This window comes from Gambusia affinis, linkage group LG18, assembly GCF_019740435.1.
Source record: "Gambusia affinis linkage group LG18, SWU_Gaff_1.0, whole genome shotgun sequence".
Lineage (NCBI taxonomy): Eukaryota > Metazoa > Chordata > Actinopteri > Cyprinodontiformes > Poeciliidae > Gambusia > Gambusia affinis.
The window spans coordinates 18,930,578-18,954,004 of record NC_057885.1 but is presented as its reverse complement, the minus strand read 5'-3'; the positions used below and the strand labels follow the sequence as shown (position 1 = coordinate 18,954,004).

Genomic DNA, 23,427 nt, shown 5'->3' with positions numbered 1-23,427 from the left:
GGTTGTTGGGGAGCGGGAGATTTTTTTATTTTCCACACCCCAAAAAATCTGTTTTGTGCCACTTCCACCTGCAGTGTGAACGGTAATGTTCGGTCGCATTTAATTAGTAGTTTGAACAACAACACAAAAAAGAAACTCAGCATCGACAACTGCTGTGTTAATGTGGCCTTATTAACCAACTAATATGAGCCTTTATACTTGTGTTGCTGCAAATAGCAGCACTGCAAAGAACTGCTTATTAATTGTTACCTCATTTACTTAATGATTTTACTTATTTATGCTTCAGTAGGAATTTCTGTTGTTAAATAACAGCTAATTGATCATCTTTTAGTTTTGATTTTAAATACAGTGGAAGGGTTATTACTCGAGGTATAATGTAGGTTTTTCATAATTATTTTTGAAACATAAGTGATGTGATTTACTCTATCTTTAAACTATGTCAGTGATTGCCCCAACCAAAGGCTCATATTCCACATGAGGAGAAAATCACTGAAATGCCACCATTTTCAAATAAAAAAAAAAGAAGAAAAATGGCAGCATGACCTTTTACAGACAAATTAAATTGCAATTATTTCCCCAAAGGTGAAAGAAGCTGGAGGTAAATGCTTCGGAGCGATTTCAGAGAGGATGAGCATAGTTCACGTCGGAGGCGGAAATAAAAGATTTAATTTTCTAGTTCCTCTCGCAGTGAATTTGTTGAGTTAAACTCTTCTTCGTGCCACCTTGAGAGCTTCACAGCTGGTAGCAGTTTGTTCAGATGTGAGCAGAGCTGCAGCTTCTGCCATGCGAGTTGTGTTTTTAACTGTGGAGCTTCGCTGGTTGAGCTCATCAGCTTTGCTCTGCTTTGTACTGTATGTACAGTACAGTGTGCACGGAGAAGCACAGGCCTCATCCAGAGCTAGGATCAGGCTAGTGTTGCCATGGTGAGAATCAAATCCACAATGCAGGATTGTAAGGAGACTCCTGATTGGCCGACAGGACTTGTCAGGGCCGGCCAATCAGACGACAGGAGAGCCCGGGCTGTTGCTAAGGGGAGTAGCTTGGAACAGTCAGCTGGGTTCTCTCTCTCTCCCTCCGTCTCCTGCTGCTCACTCTACCTTTGCCCTCATTGACTCCTTCCCCCTCCTCCTTCTTCCTCCTCCTGCATCCCTCTTTCTCTCTCCCAACATTTCTTTTTGCACTTCTACATGTGCAAAATGGGAAGGAGCACATGTTGAAAAATTCACTGAATATTTCATGCTGTTTGTTGTTTAGGCCCGAGTTCATAGAAACTCCACACAGACAGCAGGATGTGTGTAAGTTCTCATTTTACCTATGTGTGTTGTACCTCTTTTTCTATAATTTTTTCCACATGTGTTTTTATTTATGAACACTTTAGGGTTCATGCTGAGGTTAAAAAAGTCACTGAAATACTGGCTTTTGCTAAACTTATAAGAGAAAAAATAAAAATAAAGTGCTTGAATAGGCTTAAAACTTTAATTACATTACTAAAGATTTTTTTTAAAGTTGCAGTATGCAACTTTTGCAAAAATCTATTTTTCCAGATTTGCTTAAACTGTTGCCATGTTGCGACAGTATAATATGAGAAGAGATAATCTGTGATTGTCTCCATCTCCTCCCTGAGCTACTACTGGTGTCTGATGAAATGCATTGCTCCTGGTCAAAAACAACCAATCAGAAGCCAGGATGAGTGTCTTAGCGATGTCAATCAACCTTGTGTATGCTGCTTAATGTAATAATGGTGGAAAAACAACTCACCATTCCAGGAAAATCTTTTATCCACCGTCATCGGTTGCTATGCTAACTAGCATTAGCATTGGTGGCAGACTGTGTTGTGGTTAACAAAGTTCAGCAAAGAGCATGTGGAAGGGGGCAATCAGGAGAGTGATTGACAATGCTAAGACCCTCCTCGTTCTGATTGGTCGTTTCTGACTGAGTGGTGTATATCTGCATAATCAGAGGAGCTCAGTTTGCTCTAATACACCCAGTAGAAACAATCTTAACACCACTGCAGAAGCTAGCATAAACAGTTTTTCTTTCTTCTGCTCCTGGTAGTTCAGACAATCAGAACAAAGGAAAATGAATGGTGCTCCTGGATTGGCTGCTTTGCCAACACCAGCCAGTAACGTGTGAGGTAACATTACGCGGATGTATTTCAGCTTCCCAAGAATCCAGGAATCATTTCAATTACAGGACTCCACTGTAGACTAAAAAGCCAATTATTTGTCTTATTTGACACCATCTTTCACAGGTTTCTCATGTGTTTGACATGGCACATTTAAATGGATCTCTAGTAGATTTTCTTTCAACAATAACTTTCTGCTTCTAGCCTTCCACAAGGATTGAATGTTCTGATAAATCAGAGGACTTATGAAGATGTCTGGTTGGACTTTTTTTTAAATTTATGGATATTACATTGAAGGTGGCAGACTGAGATTTCAGATTTCAATTGCTAAACAAAAAAAAACAATCATGCACCACATTTTGTCTATCACATAAAATCCCAATAAAATATATTGACGTTTGTGATTGTAATGAATCAAAATGTGAAAAAGTTAAAGCTCATGAATACTGTTGTAAAACACTGTGTGGTGATGACACGCTGTTTGATATTAGGCTGCGGAACAGTTTTATGAATGGGGTTTGTTGTGAGAGCGTCATTATACTTTCAGAGTGGTACAGTTCCTGGATGAGTCAGACCAACCTCTGTCTGATATCGGATTCCTCGTCCCCCAGGCAGAGCCGAGGCTGGTTGGGTAACCAGGAAATGTGGGCTATGATACTGGAGCATTGATGGTCACCAGCCAATCTGAACCACACAAAGAGCATCCTTTTTATTTAGTTTTTGCACATGGGGAAAGTTACACGTCACCCTTTGAGTGGACTAAAACGGAAACAAGGCCTCTGCATATTTGTCTGTCTTCCCCCCTCCTCTTTTCTCCCTCCTCTCATTTCCTCCATCTACACTTCCTGTTTCCTGACTCTCATCCTCTCTTTGTTCTCACAAATGCTCAGTTTTGCAACTTCCTCTGTCATTTATCGCTTCTTTTTCGTTCCTTTCCAAGCCCTCTTGGGCGTGGGCGTGTGCGTTCATGTGTGTGTGTGTGTGTGTTTTGTAAGTTTATGTAATGCATCTATTGTAGTCAACGAGAGCCATGAGGGCAATCTCTCCCACTTATGAATCAAACTTTGCTGACAGGGCGAAAAAACTGAGACCCATTCATAACAATCCATCCTATCAGGAGAAGCTGAGAGAGGAGAGTTGAGAGGGAAAGTCTGTGCTCTCTCCATGTGAGAACAAAGGAATTACAGGTGTTATTAGTCCTCATGGCAGCATGTGTTTGTGTGGAAAAAGATCAGATCAAAAGCAGGAGTCCCATCTGGTTCTTCGTTCTCCCACTGGTTTCATTTGGGTCATTGTTTATGCATGTGTTTACGCTAGTCTCTGTGTCTTCTCCTCACAACGTCAAAGTAGCGCATCCATGGAAATAGAAACAAAAATCTCCAGGAACGAGAACGTTTAGGCATGCTTTGTTCCTCACACTCCAGAAGGTTTTTCCACCTCTGCAACAATGGAAACGAACACGTGCCCGGGCACACACTCCGAGAGTGTTCCTGTGCTGGTGCAAAGTCTCTGGGACTTACTGAAAGAGGAGTAAGGAGTCTGCTACTGCTGCTGCTGCTGCTGCCATGGAGTTTAAAAATAGAAACACACATGCATTCACTCACACACACACACACAGAAATGGATGAAGCAAAAAGCATCTGTAGCGCTGAGTCTCTGTAGTCCTTGTTTTCCTTCTTTCCAGCTCAAACAAAATACAGGGTTCAAGTTAAAGCTCTCTTAAGAGCTCTGAACATGTATTTGTAGATGTGGTTGTCAGTGGTGAAGTCACAAGGATTGTTCTCTTCTTCCAAAACAGACATTAAGTCTGAAGCTATGGCCAATTTTCGAGATGGAAAGAAAGTTTTAAGGCCATATTTGAACTTTACTTTTAGTGTTTGAGCTCTTAGACATTGATGATTTTATCCATTTCCATCTCCGAAGTCAAGAAATATGTAAAAGTGAATCAACCGAGGCTGCCAAGGACTCAGATGGAAGTTGCTCAGGAAGTGATGATGATTGATTTAGAGTATCAACCCAGAACTCATGTAGTGGTCATTCAGAAAGAAAGCAATGATTGGAAAGTTTTCAACTCAGATGTGAGATCAGGATTCACGTGCATCTCGATGAATTAGAGGGCTGAATGATGTTGGTAGCACTGGGGTCTCTGTATAGAGTTTATATGTTCTTCCCATTCATGTTCTCTCCCTACCCCGTGTAGGTTCTGTCCTGGTACCCTGGTGTAACATGGCTGTTATTGGATTACTCTAAGTTGCCCATAGGTCTGCCAGTGGATGGAGGGATCTTAATGAATTATAGCTAAATAAAGCTAGTTGCTTGTATAGATTTATTACATTAGAGGGATATATTGGTAAATTTACTTGACTATGGACAAACAGAAAACCAAGAGTCAGTTTCTAAAATAACTAGGATTTGGATTGCAACTAGGCTATGTTGAATAGCAAGTCCTGATGAACAATCTTTTTTTGTTGTTGTTGTTTTTTTTTTTTTTGCTGAAATCATTTTTGTGTGTGTGTGAATGATTGTTCATACTAATTAAATGCAACTGCAATCAGACTTTTTTGTGAACGTTTTACGACTTGAAAACAACCCGTGGGCTCAGAAGAAGAACAGCCGTCACACATCAGCTTATTGTTTATGGAAGTAATAATGGACTATGAATCGATTTAAAAGTTGCTGAGCAACGGTAGCCGACAATAATGTTTACCTCCTGAATTACTGGGTCTCACTTCGTCTGATACAGAATTATGACTCATGTCTCACGCCAATGATGTAAGAGTTAAATAAAATGCAACATTACCAATCAAACTGCAGAATCTGATTTAGTACCACATAAAGGAGTGGTATAAATCAGATTTTGTCTTTGGGCGAAGACATTGGAATTGGACCACGTCCTGAAAAAGTGATATGGGTCACATTTACCTGCTGCGTGAACGTAGCCATAGAGCTCAGCAACGGTGCTGTCCCCTGCGGTAAGCCCCGGCAGGTAAATGCGCCACAACCCTTTTTACCGAAACACAACAACCTACAAAAGAAAGAAAAATTGCAAGCATTGGGAAATCTCAAGGTGAAAACCACTGCTGACCAAAAAGACCGCAAAGAATGCATTTACAAGACTCTTTCAGTGTAAAAACTGCCATGATGAATTAAAAAATAAACACCTTTTTTACGCCACTTTCCAAAACAACTGCACATGTCCCTAATGCATCCCAGTGGCCATTTATTATTATTCTGATTGCTGCTGAGAGAAATTCAGAGGGAGAGATGGTGCAGTGATGAAGGAGGAATCTGCTGTCTTAAAAGATGTTGAAAGACTGAGGGAGGAGAAAGATGAAAGCACAGCAGAGACCAGAGAGGATTACACACACCAGGAAAACATTGACTTGGAAGGAAGACTTAGTCTGAAAGAGGAAGAATAAAGCATGCGCCAAATTGTTTTCATCTGCAAACTATCTGTACCTCTGACTCCGCTCCCTGCCTTTTTCTTTTGTAGCAGATCTATTTTTATCTTAATTTTGCCCCCCTGAAAATGTCAAACCTAATTTCAACCCAGCATTGCTAATAGCACATTTTCATCTTTTCCCAATTTAGCATCAATAAGAAGAGAAAAGAGTGCAAATAGAAACAGGATGATGACTCTTGTAGCAGCCCTTTGATGTTGCGTCTGCAGCCATTATTACAAGCTCAGACTTGGACAACAAAAGAAACAGATAAAGCTGGAGGTGAGTGTGTCTGTGCACAGTGACACAGATTACAGCAGATTCTGTCATTTGACAAAATCACAGGGGCAGAATTAGTTGTGATGAACACAAGTGAAGATTAAAATATTATTGATGATATCACCAGATGAGTGTCAATCGATTTCTAAATATAGCGCAGAGGTTTCTAAGTTGATGACACAGCTTCTGTCCCCACCTTTATATTTCAATAGTGACTGGTCAGTGATGAGCCAGTAACAAATCAAACAAATCAAAAATAAAATCAAGATTCTTTGAGATTGCCACTTGAATTGCTTTAAAGCATTTGCTTGTGGCTTTGGTTAAGGACTACAACTGTCCCCAAATAGCTCAAATTTAAGAATACTTAAGATACCATCTAAAAACACTCATAATTGCCTGTTTTAAGTTTTTAAAATGCCAAATGTGCTTTTACATGCATTAATATCATAGCACTATGGCAGAGGCTAATAATCAAGAAAAATAAATGGCGCTCCTAGATTGGATGATTTCCAAACCCCAGACATGATAAGCATCATTGCATCCTAGTGTTTCAGCTTCCTAAGCTGGTTGTTCCTTTTGAATATTTGAAGAGGTACTCTAGGACATAGGATTTAGGAAAATTAGCATTTTTTTTTTTGCAGATAATGTGTATTTATGTTCTACAGAAAAATCCACAAACAGTGACTATAGCCCATTTAGGACCCATGAAGAAGTTAAAATTTCAATATTTTTTATCAAATCTGGTTCCTTGGAAGCCAAACATGTAGGGGTGATTTTCAAAGTTTTGAACAGAACTGTCTTTCTCATAAATATGTGCTTCTAGAGGAAGTGGGTAAAAATGTCTGAGAAACACAGCAGGAAGCAGCTGCTGTTAAAAACTTTCCACTCGTCAAGATTTTTGTTTTGTTAGTTTGAAAAACTGATTTCAGTCTCATCTAGAGAAACTTTCTTTTGTCTAAAAACTGACGCTTTGGGGCAAAAACAAACTTCCTTTTCCTTTAACCGTTTCTCCATTCCTGTTTTCCTCCAGTGCGGTTTGACCTATTGCTGGATGACCTCATCTATGTGGGGCTCATTTAGGGGGAGGGGAAAGGTCAAAGGTGAAGGTGTATGTGTGTGTGTGTGTGTCCGACCCTGTTGAGGCCCCCAGGATATTTTGATAAAGATGTCGGGGGGGCCCGTCTTCCTCCTAAGGTTTCAGTCGGCTGAGATCCGTTACTGCTCCACATTTTGTCTGTTTTCGTAGCAGCAGTCTCGCAGGTGGACAAGACAATCAGTGAGTCCCATCGCTGTCTCCCGCTGTACAAACCTCTGCCTGTCTACTCCCACTCCACCCTTTCATTCACCGTCTTTGTCCTCCTCCTCCCTCCATCCGGTCTCCGGCTTCTCAACCTCACATTTCATCCCATGCTTGGTGCCGTCTACCGGTCAGGTGAGACAGAGGTGAGGGGAACAGGAGGAGAGTCTGGAGCCAGTAGTAACCTTATATCTCAGCAGAGACTGAGAGAAGAAGGGCCGGCTGTAACTCGAGACTCTGTGATTGTAGGATCAACATCGAAGTCATTTTTGGAAACGTTGGGTATGAACACCCACACAGACTTCACCCTGGGGCAGAATGTACAGTATTGAGAATTAGAAAGCATCTTTTGTCCTGGTTTTCTGTGATGTAATAGTAGTGCAATCTTGTGTCCGATTGGTTTATCCAGGATATTGGAGAACAGGCGTCTGTCAGATTGAGCTGCCTTCAAACTGTGACACATAAATGAAGACATTATGTGATAAATGTGTGTTCATGCACACATTCCTTTGTTCTTGATTTTGTTCTGTGTATTCTACCCTTTTCCAATTCCATGTTCATTATTGCTTTAAAGATTTATTCAAAAGCCTCTTTTGGATGTCAACTTTTATTTTGATTGAAGATATATATTTTTTAAAGGTGACCAATTATGCTTCTTGGAACAAGTTAGGATGGGTCTATAGGCAATTCAAAACACGTTCGTTACATTTATTGCACAAAATCATTATTAGATAATGATATTTTAGTCTGGTCAGTTCTGCCTATTTTGAACTCCCTTCAGAACATGCTGTATTAGTACTTATGTTCACTTCAAATTCAAATAAGCTGATTATGTCCACACTCCTCCAACTCAACATTTACACTCAAATGTGAAAATGGATGCTCAATTGCACAACTGTACATCTTTGAAAAGGAGAAGTGGAGCCTCCTGCACAACCAACAAGAATGCAGTAAGTGGTTTCTGCATGGGAAGTCATCAAAGGACTTTTCCAGCAGCCACTGTACAGAACACACAGCTGTAAAACCAGCTGACCAAATATGCTGGAGCTCTACTTGGGTTGCTAGGTGAGAGCGTCTGTAATCAGAACTGTGACTATAACAATAATAATAATAATAATAATAATAATGAAGGAAGTGGGTTGCGTAAGAGAAAAATTCAAATGATTGACTTTTCTTCGATTGTGACTAACCAATCGGGATGTGACGTTACTCTCTGAATTTTAGGATAATCATTCTACAGAAAAATATGTGAAAACTGAACAGTGAGTAGGCGGGGCGGGGAGGGTCCAGTGCAGCTCCAGGTTAGCTAAGCCACTCTATCTAAGGAAATCTTAAGCCTAGTCTTAAAAATAAAAGAGGCTCAAAGCGACATGCTGAAAACACTTCATTTTAACTGTAACTGTTTACTTTCAATTTTGAAAACTTCCTGCAAATACTAATCTTGTAAAAGTTTACTGGCATTGGTTCAGTCTTGGTGAGTTTTTACATTCACATTTCTGCGTTGCTTGAAGTTCAGAGGAGTTGACCCACTTTCTCGAAGTTGCTCAGTCTGTTTCCCATCGACTGAGCCAAGTCGACTTGTGGATCTGTTAAACCTGCTGACTGAGGATGTTGGGAAAATAAGCTGTTAAAATCTTAATTAGGCAGATGCCATTGTCTGAGTTGGAAGCTGCTGTAAGAGATCTAATTAGTTGGCACCGGCACACAGAAACACACATTTTACCCACAAATGATTGCATCAGTCAGAACCACTGTGCCTGCTCTTATTCAGCAGCTGTTTCCTTTCACAAGAATACAGTAAAAAAAAAAAAAAAACCCAGACCTTTCAAGTATTCATCATTAAGATCTGAATATTTAACGTTCATGTGTGGCAATTTCCTCAACCAGCTGGTTAGTAAATCAAATCCAGAGCCACCACTTTTTGATTGTCACTGAAACCTCATCTGTAGCTCAACGTCTCTTTGTTATTAAAATAAAACACAAAAAACTATTTTCTAGTAATTTTAATATTCTTAACATTTGAATTGTCCTTTTTGGAGCTCTAAGGATTTGTCTCAAAGATTTATCTTCTTTAGAGTTTAAACTGGCACAAATCCATTTTCCCACTTTGTGGGTGGTAAATAAAAATTTATTACAGGACACAGGTGAGGCCAATTATTGCACAATTTATTGTTATTTTGGGGAAGAAAGTTAGCATGGTTACCATTTGAATGATGTTTTTTAGTATTTCGTAGGAACAATCAATTAAATCATTACATTTAATTGATTTCATGCAATTTTTGTCACATTAACGTTGCCTGTTGATGTGCAAGTTGTCGCAAGTTGCTGAGTTGTTTGTGTCTCTGACTATGAGCAATGACAGACAAAAATGATGGTAGTTAATTTTTAAATATTTTTTTACTCTCACCTTTCTCTTCATTTTTCAGAAAGTATCCTGATTCATACTTCAAATTTATATCGTTCCTCCCTATGGAAGCACTTTCTATTGTCTGTGTGTATAATTTTGAAAAGTCAATTAATTCACACGTCAACCTAGTTCTTGATTTGCTGTTATATAATCATTTTACCCTTATTATCATGTTTGTTATCACAATAGTGGTGATAAAACTTTAAGTCCATCTCACCCTTAATTGGGTTTAGTACAAAGTCTTAAGAAAATAAACTGCTAAATTAGGTTGCAAATTAGATTTTAGTGTATTACCTGCTACTTGTATCCATAATTCCTGAAAATACTTATTGTGAAAGAGGAACTGATACCAAGAGGTTTCAGTAAATGGGCATGAAATGGTCTGTTTATGTGCAGAAAATTAAATTATTAACTCATAACCTTTTAAAGGACTATCCCACTTTGGGTCCTGAATGTGTCGGGATTCCAATAGAAACCCGCCTTAGACTAACTACTTCACTAACTGTGAATGAGGCACCACTCAGATGTTTAACTTGTAACATTTACTCCGCTGTTTGTACAACCAGGTTCAGGTTCTTGCACAAACAGCTTTGTGGGCCCCCACGGCTACAGTTTCATGGTGGATGAGTCCTCGCCAAACTGAAGGGACCAGATGTGTCAAGTGGTTGAGCTCCGGGCACAATGGGCCCCCCGGGGCCTCGCTGAAGTGCTTTGGGAGGGCTGGACTTGGGATCGCTCCACCACCCGTCAGCCGGGGCCATTTTCCCGGGCAGCGTGGCACAGTGTGTGGCCTGGAGCGGGGCCAGGAGCCGCCCGCCCGCCTGGCCGCCTGCCTCTGCCAGCCTCCCCTCCCCTGAGACCAAAGACAAAGCTGGGACGGGGCCAGATCTATCATTCTCCTCCGCCTGCTGCTGGATTTTTATTATTTAATTGATTTATTTATTTATATATATATTTTTTTACATTTTTTGGCTTCTCAATATCTAATAATTTTGACCTGAACTCTGACCCGTCTTCTCAGCTCTCCTGTGCTTCATCTCACATTAATCTGTTCCCACACCCTCACAGCCAAAGTCATTGTTGTCCCACCTGCGCGTATGTTTGGTTGGGCCAGCGCGTGCGCTTTAACATCGCTGCTTTCCCTCCCCGCTACACGCACAGATCCAGTAACACTCAAGCATGTCGGTGCCCCCCGTTCATCCCACATCACGTTCACACACATCCAGTTCTCATACCGCCCGGCTCTTCCCACATCCTCCTCCTTCCCTCTGCGGCGGTGTGGCCGATGCACTCTCCTCGTCATCCTGCCGCTGTGTGTGGGCCCCACATCAAACCAGCTGCGTAACCCATAAAGGTTAGCACTAGCCGCCGAGTTCAGACCAGTTAGCATGTGTCGTTCTCTGCGGAGACGCAAGCACCTTATCCTCCTCCGCCACCCACGCTGCCGCCTCAAACAGCTCTGGCTGACTCCAGAGCGATGGAGGCAGATAAATTTTCCTTCCTGACGCCTTTCCTGCTAAATGTTTATTGTGACATTTCATTCTCTCCTGTGTTTTCCCTGCTGTTTGACTTCGGCTCCCTCCCCGTCTATCTTGAACCTTAAGCGAATGTCATCTTCTGTTTGTTTGCTCCTTCTTTCACATCGCTCTCTCCGCTTTGTTTTCCTTTCTCATAACTTTCCAATTACTGCTCTGTCTGTCACTTGGCTGTCTTATAATAGAAAACCCATGCTGTACACTTCATATGAAAGAATAATATATATACATAACCACTTCTGTCAAGCTTATTCCAAATGGGTAAATATGTGCACAATTACCTGATCCGGCAGTCTAACTGGATCTGTTTTCAGTTTTGATTCGTCTACCTGCATTTTCTGCCTACTAAAGCATAATTATGTGCAACCATAATTGGTTCTGAGTGCCTGAACAATGGAGCAGGAGGAGCAACTGGTGCTCCATTTTCAAAAGTAGAGAGCGGCGTCTTTGCTCTCAGCTTTTTTGACTCAATCAGCTCAATCCCGACAGCCTGATTTGCTTATGAAGTCTGTCTTTATTCATATACATATTTGAAATAATTGGAAGATCCGAGTGAACGATGGGGAAAACCTAGAAATGGTCAAAGGTGTAATAGACAAGTAAATTTTGTTAGCAAAACCCTCCAGCGGGTCTTTTGTGGGCTCTAGTCTCCCTTATATGAAAGTAGGCTGATAGGAAAGAGGGAAGGAGAAGGGGGAATGTTGCCAGGTACAGGAATCAAACCTGCAACGGCCTCGTCGAGAACTCGAGGCCTCCAAACATGGGTCGCGCTATCCCCTACACCACCACGGCATGCCCCCAATGAGGTACTTTTGAATTTAAATTGAAATACATTTTTATTTTTTTTTAATTTAAATGGTTAGCAAAATAGACAATTAGCTGTGCAAGTATAGCTTGGAACGTTATAGGTCTGATGGCCTTAGCCGCTCTATTCAATATGACAAACTGATTTAACAGGTAGATGCCTCAGCATTGAATTAATAACCCATCTGAGGAACACTTTCTGCTTAGTTAGCTTCTTCTAGCATTAGCAGCAGGTTTGCTAGTTTTCCAAAACTGATATAAGGACCGCCCCTTTTTTTTTGGGGGGGGGGGGGTCCAGAACTTACCCCTAACTTACCCCTAACAATTTTCCATGTCGATTTCTGATCTGCAGAAAAATCACAACCTTTTAACAGTTGGGAACATAACTTTAGTCAGTTTTGTTTTAGGCTGAGATAGAAAAATTTGCACACATATTAGATTTTTAAGGCTTTTATTTTCTGGATATGTAAAACTTATGCTTGTACTTTTTTCCCAATTGTGCTCATAAAAAAACTACAATTTCTTAGAATTGCTCCGATTTACTTCCAAATATGTAATGTAGTTTAAAAAATGGAATAGCACTTAAAGTTTTTATTAACCTATGTGCAACAAAAACGAAACTATTTGTTGCTAATTGGTTCTTACTAAACAAGTAGGATTTAGTTTTTTTAAATAATGTGCATCCAAAAGGAAAAAATAATTTTGCAACTCAGAAAAGTCAGTCTACTCATATTCCTCAAAACATCTTTCAGAAAATATAATTGGTATCATTAATGTCATATTGCATATAATTAAAAGCTGAATGCCTTCGTAATAGATAAAACAAAGTATTTCTGTTTTTAAAGAAAAACTTAACTGTATACAGTTTACCTTCTAGCCACTTTGTTCTAGGAATTTATAATTATTCCTTTTTTGTAGTTTTGATTGACTGAAAGACAAATTTGTGGACGCACTGTGAGATAAAACTGTTGCTGAGCCCACATTCCACACTGTGAACTGCTGTGGCCTTCAGATTCACTCCTCCTGCTCCTCAGCCTCTCCTCTTGACCTCATTGACCTCCTCTAACCTCCCCACCAGAGTTCCCAATTAACCCTGAAACGGGGAGATTTTGTTTAAGGGAGAGACGTCAGGCCGAATTATGTCAACTTTTCATGGTGCTGAATACGATTTCTGTCTGGAATTTATATTTCTATTACCTCCGCAGGACTTCACAAGTCAACCCTTGTTTTCTTGTGTTTCCTTGATCTCTGCCTTCATTTTGTCAACTAAAATGTCCTATTTAAAGGAGAAAGAACACTAATAGTTTGGATAACTACTACAATTTTTAGATCTGTGCTCTTGATCTGTCTGGGACTTTTGTTTTTGGGTTTTGGGTCGTTGTCATGATGAGTGGGACAGATCGTACTCTAGTAAAAGCTTCCCCAAACCATGACACTCCCACCTTTGTGCTTCATAGTTGGTTTCACATTCCAGAAACTTTTCCTGGAATGTTGAATGGTTGATATAAAACATGTTCTTTGATCTGTCATCAAAAAAAAATATATAAAAACTTTATTCTGGAAGTCCCGGCCTTTCTTGATATTCAGATCTACTTTCATGAACGATGTTTCCTCCTTGGACGCCTCACATTCCAGTTTAACTCTACTTCTGATTGAACAGGCCTGCACTTTGATATCAAGAACAGAAAGAGCTTGCTGAAGGCCCTACAATGACATATTTGGAGAATTATTTAAGCATGTTGAGGTCTGGTTTCGGGATGGACCTCCTCATTCAGCTGGATTCTTTTTAAGCAAATGGTTTTTGTCAAATGTTGTGAGTTTGCACATCTGCAGGACAGATACCAGCTTTCATTTAGACTCTTGGTGTTAACTCAAGGGCGCGCTGACCTGTTGTGCACTGATAGTGCCTCTGTGTACGCTTAGGGGAGGCAATATCTACTTATTTGCACCGTTTGAAGTCTTTGCGTGGTCAGCTCCGAACTGTAACACCAGGCAGCCCCCTTCATCTTTGGGCGCTCGTCCTCATCCTCACTCAGTCATCTGGTGAGATTCGCTCAGGAGCTTCCTGCTCAGAAAGTCCACCAGACGTCCAGCAGAAACCCAAAGGAGTGCAGGCGCTGAGTGATGGCCGTTGTGCATCGAGTTGGGACACTGCTTGAAATCGGCTGCAGCTGTTTCATCATCACTCTGCAATCGAGTTTGACACGCAGGTTTATTTTCACTCTGCAGCCAGATCCTGAGAGTCACTGTGCACCAAGCAGACAAACACCCTCAGGATCTCCACTGGAAGAAAAAAGCAAAAAAAAAAACCTTGTGACTCTTCCAAGCTCACACGCATATATGGATCTACCTCTGTTGGTAACTGTGTGTTGTTGTCCTTCACGTGGCCCTTCAGCAGATGCAGAACAGCTGCGTGTGGTTTGTGTGTCTGACAGCGACTGTGTGTGTGTGGGGGGGGGTTGCGCGTGCGGGTGTGTGTCTGTGTCTTCTGCACGGACTCACGCTGAGTCTTCTTTCAAAGCGCTGAACAGATCACACTCAGAAAGCCACATTTAGCTCATACTACTCCTTTAAGAGGAGCCAGATGTAAAGTATAAAGAGCTGTGTGTGTTTTTCTTTTTTCGTTTGCTTGTGTGCACATAGCTCCTCCTATAGCATATTTTCTACCTTTGTTTTCCTCTTAATTTCCACTTTGTCCACAGGTTTTTTTTTGTTGTTTTTTTTGAGTGCTGAGTCAGCGTATGTGGGGCATTTATTGAGGAAATGCATCGCGAGTTTATTCAACGGGATCTGTGTTCATTCTGGGCTCAGATTCTTGGCCAACAAGTCTCTGAACAGAACTCATTATGGCACACATGTTGGCAGAGGGATCCCAGGAAAGTATTTACTGTATACTGGTCTATAGGTGGGTTGAGTGTGTGTGTGTGTGTCCTCTGTGTGTGCACACACATGTGTACAATATGTATTGACCTTGTCTCTTGTTGCCCGTTCCAGGAAGGTTGATGAATAAATAAAGCCCTGTCGCCTTCCCAGTGAGGCTGTGTCTGTTGCTGGCAACATGAAATGACAACACACACACACACACACACGCACACAGAGAGCTATCTCCTTCCTGTTTGCAAGGCCATGTTTGCACAGTGGAATAATGTTGATTTTCCGTAGCACTGTGGCCCAATATGAAGCTTTGTTTCGTTACCAGGTCCTCAGGTGCTCTGCCAGTTTCACGGCTGAGCCGGTAAGCTATACACACCAGATTTATTTTCCCCACATGTATAAACAGTGCCTTGCAAAGGTATTTATCCTGCCTGAACCTTTTCACATTTTGCAACAGTGCAAAGACAAACTCAAGTGTGTTTTATTTGGATTTTAAGTGACAGTCTTTTGGGGAAGACCTCTTGCAATGTCTTTTTTGTTTTCTCTCTGTAATGTAGCCCAATTTGAAAGAAAATGTTTGAGATCTTCCACAGATCCTGTGTTGAAGTCACCATCATGAGCCTAGAAGCCCTGTCCTCTGCTCATAAATTTATATAATTTCTTAGAATTGAACTGATGTGGTCTTGTCTCCATTTGGTCGCACAGTCTAGATGAGATAACAACTTTTTACAGATGCACCTAAAACTCTCCTCGCCTGATCCCTGGTCAGAACTTTAATAATCTTTCTAGGAATGTAAAAACTATAATTAGAAAGATAAAGCATGGAAGTGATGGCAAGGGTTTAAAACCAAGCCTGCAGCGTAGTGGTGTACCAACACACATTTAAGATAAATAGAAAATAGAAATGAATAAAGCAGATCTCTGCTCTGTGGCTCCGAATGACTAAAAATGTCAAAGAACTAACTAATGTTTTAAAATATAGATCAAATAACAAATGCAAGTTTTAACAGTTTCAGTTTTTTTATGGAATGATTTAATTTCCACACATAACAAAAATGTATCTGTAATCTTTTAGATTTTTTTTTCTTGTCATCAGTTTGGAAACATCAGCATCGTGTAAAGGAAAATATATTCATCCTGTTTTTGCAAAGGTTTTCTTTATTTTGAAACCTAAAGTTAGAAATAAAATACTGATTCTTTAACTAACTTATAATTCTTTCTGGAAATGAATTATATTTGCAACTCTTTTGTTTGGCTGGGCTGAGTTTGGTTTAGTTAGTCCAGGTTTGCAGCTGTGCTCTCCTCTTTCCGTTTTCACATGATGGATTGAACAGTTGTCTGTGAGAGCTTCAAAGCCTTGGATATTGTTTTACACCATAACCCAGCTGTAAATGAGATCTCAGGGACCTTCAAGATGTTCTTTGGCGACAGGAATCCGTTTCTTCATGTTCTTTTTAGCCAGTCGCTGGTTTCAGCCTGTCAAAGCTTTTCTCTTTTCTCGCCTTCTTCATTCAAACCAGACTCTCTGCTTCAGTAATTTATTGATACCTCGACTCCAAAAGTGAAATTGAACTGAAAATGTTGCTAAAAAAATTCAATTGGGGAGTTACACTTTCACAATTGATAAATTCATAAATTATGATTAATGAAATCAATCATAATTTGAATGCAACGTTTTATGTAATTTAGATTTTTGTTTGATCTAAAATGTTACAAAAAGCTTCTTTTTTTTTTCTTTTTTTTAGCTTTTTAGCTTTTTTGTAAAAGCTAAAATTTTACAAAAAAGGAGGGATGGGATATTCAAAACAAAGAACTGTTGTTGTATCAAACCTCCAGTTCTGTTGGCTCAGATCTGCTTTGCTGCTCCTCCATGTTTGGTTCTGGTTCTTGTTCAGTTTCTATGCATCACAAATCTGGAACAAACTTCCAGAAAACTGCAAAACAGCCAAAACACAGTTCTTTTAAACCAACACTAAACCCCCACCGGTTGTAGTTGCCTTTGATTCCTAACAACTGCAACATCGATCACTACAGTGGATGTGCATGATTGCATTTGATGTAATGTTTGTTTCTTAATTGGATACTGAATGATGTCTTTATAGTGTAAAGCGCTTTCAGCTGCCTTGTTACTGAAATTTGCTACACAAATAAACCAGGCTTGACTCTCACCACTTGTATTTCTGCAAAGCACACCGACGCGTTCAGAGGAAACGGGACGCAGTTGGAGATCCAACCTGCAGGTATAGAGAGGAAGAAATGCTCATCAGCTGTAAGAAACAGTGTGACACACATTTCTAATCGCCAGGCATGTGCAGCAGTCTGAGTTATTGCTTTTACATCATTTCGTCGTCTCCGCCCAAGTTATTTTCATTCCGCCGCATACTGTAGCAGAGCGGCATTTGCTGTTCGGCTGCAGCTTGAACACATCTTCACGATTTCAGCTCCTAGTTCGATCCCCTTTCTCCGCTCTGCGAAATGTGAAATCTTGTGATTTGGAGAATGTGTAGCATATTTAGCTTATTCCTCAGCTTTGCGTGCGTCACCTTAGCAACAGACAAGGACCAGGCGCACGAACTCTGTCACGACTCTCATTAAAACCGTTATAACTCATATTAATGGCCGCCATGAACCCGGGTGGGGGGAGCTGGGGACTTAATGGGGAGCATAAATCATAAGAGTGTAGGTTACATGTGTCCGAATTACTTAACATCCCAACAATGATTTGTATTTCAGCTTCGCCCATATCTGACGTTCATCCGCCGCCATCTCTCTAGACGCTCTTGGAGCTCACATCTGGTGTTAATGAAAGTCAGCTTCTCGTTTAATGAAACACAACTTACCACATACGTGTTGTTGAAAGTGGACAGCTTTGATGTGGGTTTTGGTGGGAGTTAAGGTCGCTGTGATTTGAGCGAGCTGTAAATTCCTCCTGGCCCGGCCCGTGTCCCCGTCTGACATTCGCTGACTCGTCCTTTCTCAGGTCAGGGCTGCACACATCAAAGCCGAACTGGTAGCAGCTTTCAGACCTCAGCTTCCCTCCGTTGATGTGCCGTTAGGTTTTTTGTTTTTTCTTTCTGTCTGAACCACATCTAATGAACCAAAGCAAAACAAAATGCATTATCGCTGTTTTGAACCACGGCAGGTTCCGTTTTTTTTGCAGGGGTTTTTTGTTATGTTTTTGGAGAAGGTCGATATCTTCCTCTCTGCCAAACCTTTTTGACATCCTTCTTGAAATTCTGATCTGGATTTATTACAGTCCTGCTGCTCATAACCTTGTTTTTGTACTCTTGGTCTTCTTTGTAAACCTCCAAGTCTGTGTCAGCTGTTTATGAGTTGCTTTCAGACCAAACAGGTTCTCTGAGGAATGTCAGATGGATGATATGTTGCTGCCGGAGCAGACAGGTACACTGGACGTTTTCCATCAAACAATGGCTGAACTCTCTTTCTCACAATAATTCTTTGTTTTCTTTAATTACTATAACTTCCTATTTTCCATATTAGGCCTTTTTTTAGAGACGAGTGCAACATTTTCAGCAAACCCAGAGGAATGAAAATGCAACTTTTCAAAAAAATGCAGTTCATTAAATCTATCCTTATTTGCATCAAAAGAATGATAGCATTGTGTAAAAATATCAGATTCATGGTATTTACTCCAACCTTGGATATAAACGTACAGCCTGATTTAGTTGGTTAAACAGAAAACGTAAAGGCAGGAAGTTTTTTCCTCAGTCAGTTGATAATTTATGGTTTTATGTTCTGTGGCACAAATAAAACCTCAAACTGGATCATTCACAGATTACCACAAAAGCACAGGTTATTAATCTGTGAATAACTCTAACCCGTTACCCACTGCTGCTTCTGGAGCAGCAGATTACTAATCTGTGCATGGTTTTGTTAATTAGAGGAGCAGAGTCAGCATTCCTACAAATTTTCCATTTTCAAGACTCATTTTCCTAAACCTTTCCATCAGATTTTTATTACATAATTATAAGATTTTTTTTTCCGCTTTTGTGTGGTTTTTTTTTTAAATTTATTATTTTTCCACTAATTATGAAACACTTCTAAAGTTGGCTTTGGATTTAGCACTGTGGTATAGAGCAAAAATACTTTTATAGTAATTTTGTTAAACTAATTTTGGACGAGTGTGAACTAGATTTAATACATATTCTTCAAATTCACAGTGTGTAATAACAAAAATCCAAAACAAAGTCATTTGAATGCCCTGTTTGAACCGTGGGTTTAGCTTCTACTTCCAGATTAGAAGTAGAAACTGTCAGGAGGATTAAAGCGATCAATGAATTGACCAAAAACTGAAAATGCAACGAGCAAACCGAAGATAAATGTTGTAAATATTAAAGAGTCATTCAGTTTTCTTTTAGATGATGGAATAAGAAGTAAAGCCACTTCGTTTTTTTTATGCCAATGCTTATCCACACTGAGAAACTGTAGCCGTCACATGAAACGTCTTCAAGGTAACGAGCCCAACTAGCCGGGCCGACTACATGATCTGAGTAAATCATCGACATGAAAGCCAGCGGGGTTTAGTGGGAAGCATGAAAGATGGAGAGAGTTGGAGGAGAGGAAGCTCATTATAAAAGTTTAGCTGGTAGTTAACTCCATGAGGAGTTAAAATTCCCACGTGTCGGATGAAGGGGAATGGGATGGATGAGGAAAGATGTTCCATATGTTCTCCATCTCGATCCTCCCCTGATAAGATCTCGCATCACGTTTCTTCTCTCTGTGCATCACTTTCCTCTGGTTCTCTCAGTTTTTGCTCAGCCCTGCAGGTCGGGCAATCACACACACACACACACACACACACACGGGCCGTGGCCTGGCAGCGAACGCTGAGTGCGTGCCTGTTTGCACACACTTCCCGAAAGCCCCGGTGAGAAAGGCCTGCGATCTGTTGATGCATTTCCCTCGTTTGCATTGTTAATTGTTTATTTTCGGTGACTCTGGAATCTGCGAGTGCATACAGTTCCTCCTAAATCCGAGTTGTCCACGTGTCCCCGCTTGTGTTTCACCCCTTCGCCACAATGTACGAAGCACACCGAAAGCTTAAATGACACGTCGTCTAAAAATAGCAGCTCAACTCCTTGGTCAGACGCCGCTCTGGCCGGATAACCTCGGCCTCACCCCGTCACGTCACGAAATGCACGCTTATCCCACTGTATCCCACCTCTCCCTGTAAACTGGAAACCGGGGAGGCGGTGATTGTTTTCAGCCAAACAAAGGCAGCCTGTAAACAGGCGTGGAGCAGCTCCAGAGCTGCTGGTTGGTTGGGTCTTTTCTGCAGCCTGGAGGGGAAGCTGCCACTGCTAGGTCACCATCTTGGAGCGCCTCAAGGCTCTGTCCCGGGGGGGCTCAGCTTTGTTTTGTTTTTTTGTTTGTTTTTTAAAGTCTTTTTCTTCGTCTCACTTTTCTGTAGCAGCTGTATATCTATACAGAGCCGTTCTGTGGGCCCCCAGGCCATGTTGTCAGTCTGATCACAGGGGCTGTTGTGAGTGAGTCCGGCTGTGTGTGTCTCCCTCCGTCCCTCGCAGGAGAGGGAAAGAAAAGAATGCAGAGAAAAGTAGGGAGATGTGAAGTGAAGGGTGAGCTGCCTCCCTTCCTCCTCCTCCTCTTCTGTCCTCCTTATAGTTTAAGCCATAGGATAATCTGTGGAGGAATTCCAAAAGGCAAGAATCCAGGGATTAACCACAAAAAAAAGAAGAAAAAAAAACGAGAGAAAGAAAAATGGTGGATGATGGAATTTTAAAGCTTTTCCTGTAATGATTGCTCGGGTTTTCTGTTCTCAGAGATAAATTTGTGACAGCAGTGTGTCAGGTGTTGATAAGCTAAAGAATAAATTCAGATGTGTAAGATGCGCTCATTAATGCATTTGAGCTCTTGGAGTTTGACAAGATTTACTTTGACAGCTTAAACCAAAGATGATTATATTCTGATATTTCTATCTGAAATGTCTCTCAGCTGAATTTCTGTCCCGTTTCCGACGCGTAAACAAATCATTTGCGTCCATGTACTTTAACATGGGCGCATGTTAAAGTACCTATCTGTTTATTTTTCCGTTGTAATTAAGAAATTTTCAACGGTTTTGGAAATAAACAGTGATTCATCTTACACGTGAATTAATTGTAGATTTTATTTCTTTTTACTGAAAAAGTAAAATAAATGCAGCATATTATGACTTCCTGTGAAACTAAAGACTTTCTGGACTTTTATAATCATATTTTCCCACCGCTGAGTGAGTAAAATATACAGAATTAATGAATGCACTAAAAAACTTTCACTGATGATAAAAATGACCAATTTTGGTTCTTCTTCCCTCAGTAACAACCTCCACACCCAAGAGTGTGGCTGTACCTGTAGTAGGTATCAACAGAAAATGTTGGCTATGCCCACTGTCTAACCACAGCAGGGAAATATATGCAGCCAAAAAACAACTTACGATCAAAGTTGGGAAATCACAGCTCTCCAGAACGTGATGATGAGGCTTTTCTGGGTTGTTTTCATCGCGTTAACAATACTTCTGCGTCTAGATGATTGTTATTGACAAAGATGTCCGCCTTTTAAACTATAGCTGCAGTCTGCGATGTCTAACGGCCAGTTACTTTACAGATATTATTACGGATTATTTACTGATTATTTGTGTACGGTTCCAGTAAATATCCATGAGGCTGGCAGCAGAGTTGTGTTCAAAGCTCCGTGTTTCTATCTGAGCACGGCGCTGTTATTGTAAACACGCTGCATCTTCAGAGCTTAGCTGCTGTCCCACTTAACTGGACAAAAAAACAGGCTTTAGCTTCAATTATGTGACGTCTGATATTGCGCCTTCTTACATCATGCTTGTGGCTTGTTTATGTGTTTTATTTATGGGTGTGTGTGTGTGTGTGTGTGTGCGTGTTAGTGTGCTGGTTTGTGTCCATGTTGTGTTTGTTCGTCGCTGTTTTTGCCAGCCTGGATGTCCGAGAATATCATCACTCTGGGTGTTTGTCTGCTGCTCCGAGTCGTACATCAAGTTCTGTTCATTAGCTTGTCTCTTTATTTTCAAAGCCTGTGTACCTTTTCTGCCAACATGTCCTCACATCTCTGAGTTTAAGGATTTGTGTCTTCAGAGCTCTACCTCCGATTGTCTGATCCAAAACTATTAGGAAGTTGGGTTTTTTTGCATTACTATTTTGAACTTTACACTCTAAAGCTGAATGTGAAGCATCGATATTTAAGCTTTTATTTCCAGGATACTGAATGTAGAACTTTATCTATTGCAACTTGTAAAGGTGATCGAAGGGTAAAAGATTTAAAAAATGGATTCTTTTAAATGAAATGCAGCTCAGTGAGGTTAAGATTTCCACACTGATTTGATGTTGTATGTGAGCACAAATCATTTTTTGACCTTTTTAGAATTGCATCCAAAGGGAAACAGCATTTAAGAAACCTTGAAACTATATTGTAGGGTGTTTTTTTTTTATCTGTATTTATTTTGGATTTAGCTAACTTTATCGCTTTTCTGCTGATTTTCTTTGTGCTTCAAACCATTTGTTGCCTCTTACTTGAATGTATTTCATGTTTTGTTGGGATTTTTATGTATCTAAAGATACAAAAGGGACAGAAAAAGATTGTATTTTATTTTTACCAAGTAAAAAAATCAGAACTGCTTTCCTCTCATTTTTTTGCCATTCCTCTTAGAAAAATCAACCAAACTCTGTCAGATTGACTGAAGAGGATCTGCACAAATCTATCTCCCAAATCATTTACTGTAGGCCTGAACTTTAACTAGGCCATTCTACCACTTGAACCAGAAGTTGGGAGCTCCAGTCCTCAGGAGCTGCTATCCTGCAGCTTTTACCTGCATCCCTACCTCAACACATCTGAATCCAATGAAGGGTTAATGGGAAGGCCTTTAATTGAGCCTTTTTGATTCAGGGATTTATCCAGAAATTGCAGGACAGGACAGTGAGGCTGGAGGACTGGAGCTGCTCATCCCAAATCTAAACCAGGCTTTGTTTTGTCTGTGTAGATATTTGTAGCATCTAACCTGCATGTACACTGAAAAAAGATAACAGGTGAAACAATTTAAATATACGGTGTTACTTGATTGAAATGAATCTAATTAAGTTTATCCATGTTGATTTATTAAGTTGTCAAGTACAAATGTAAATGTATTAAGTTTTACAGCCATCCATCCATCCATTTTCTTTACACCCTTCTTCCCTAATGGGGTCAGGAGGGTTGCTGGTTCCTCTCCAGCTGCGTCCCGGGCAAGAGGCGGGGTTCACCCTGGACAGGTTGCCAGTCTGTCGCAGGGCAACACAAAGACATACAAGACAAACAACCATGCACACACACACTCACACCTAGGGAGAATTTAGAGAAACCAATTAACCTGACAGTCATGTTTTTGGACTGTGGGAGGAAGCCGGAGAACCTGGAGAGAACCCACCATGCACAGGGAGAACATGCAAACTCCATGCAGAAAGACCCAGGCCAGGAATCGAACCCAGGACCTTCTTGCTGCAAGGCAACAGCTCTACCAACTGCGCCACTGTGCAGCCCATTAAGTTTTACAAATGTCATTTAATTATATATATAATATATAATATTTCACACTACTATTTTAAGGTGGAGCTGCCCTCTCTCTTTTTTCACTGTCGCTCCAGCCACCT

The 23,427-nt window shown here is 40.7% G+C and overlaps 1 protein-coding gene across 1 annotated transcript in view; it reads left to right on the top strand.

Annotated features, from left to right (window-relative positions):
• Positions 1–23,427, top strand: part of kdm6ba (lysine (K)-specific demethylase 6B, a) — a 107,051-nt gene that overhangs the window by 15,062 nt on the left and 68,562 nt on the right. The window lies entirely within an intron of this gene.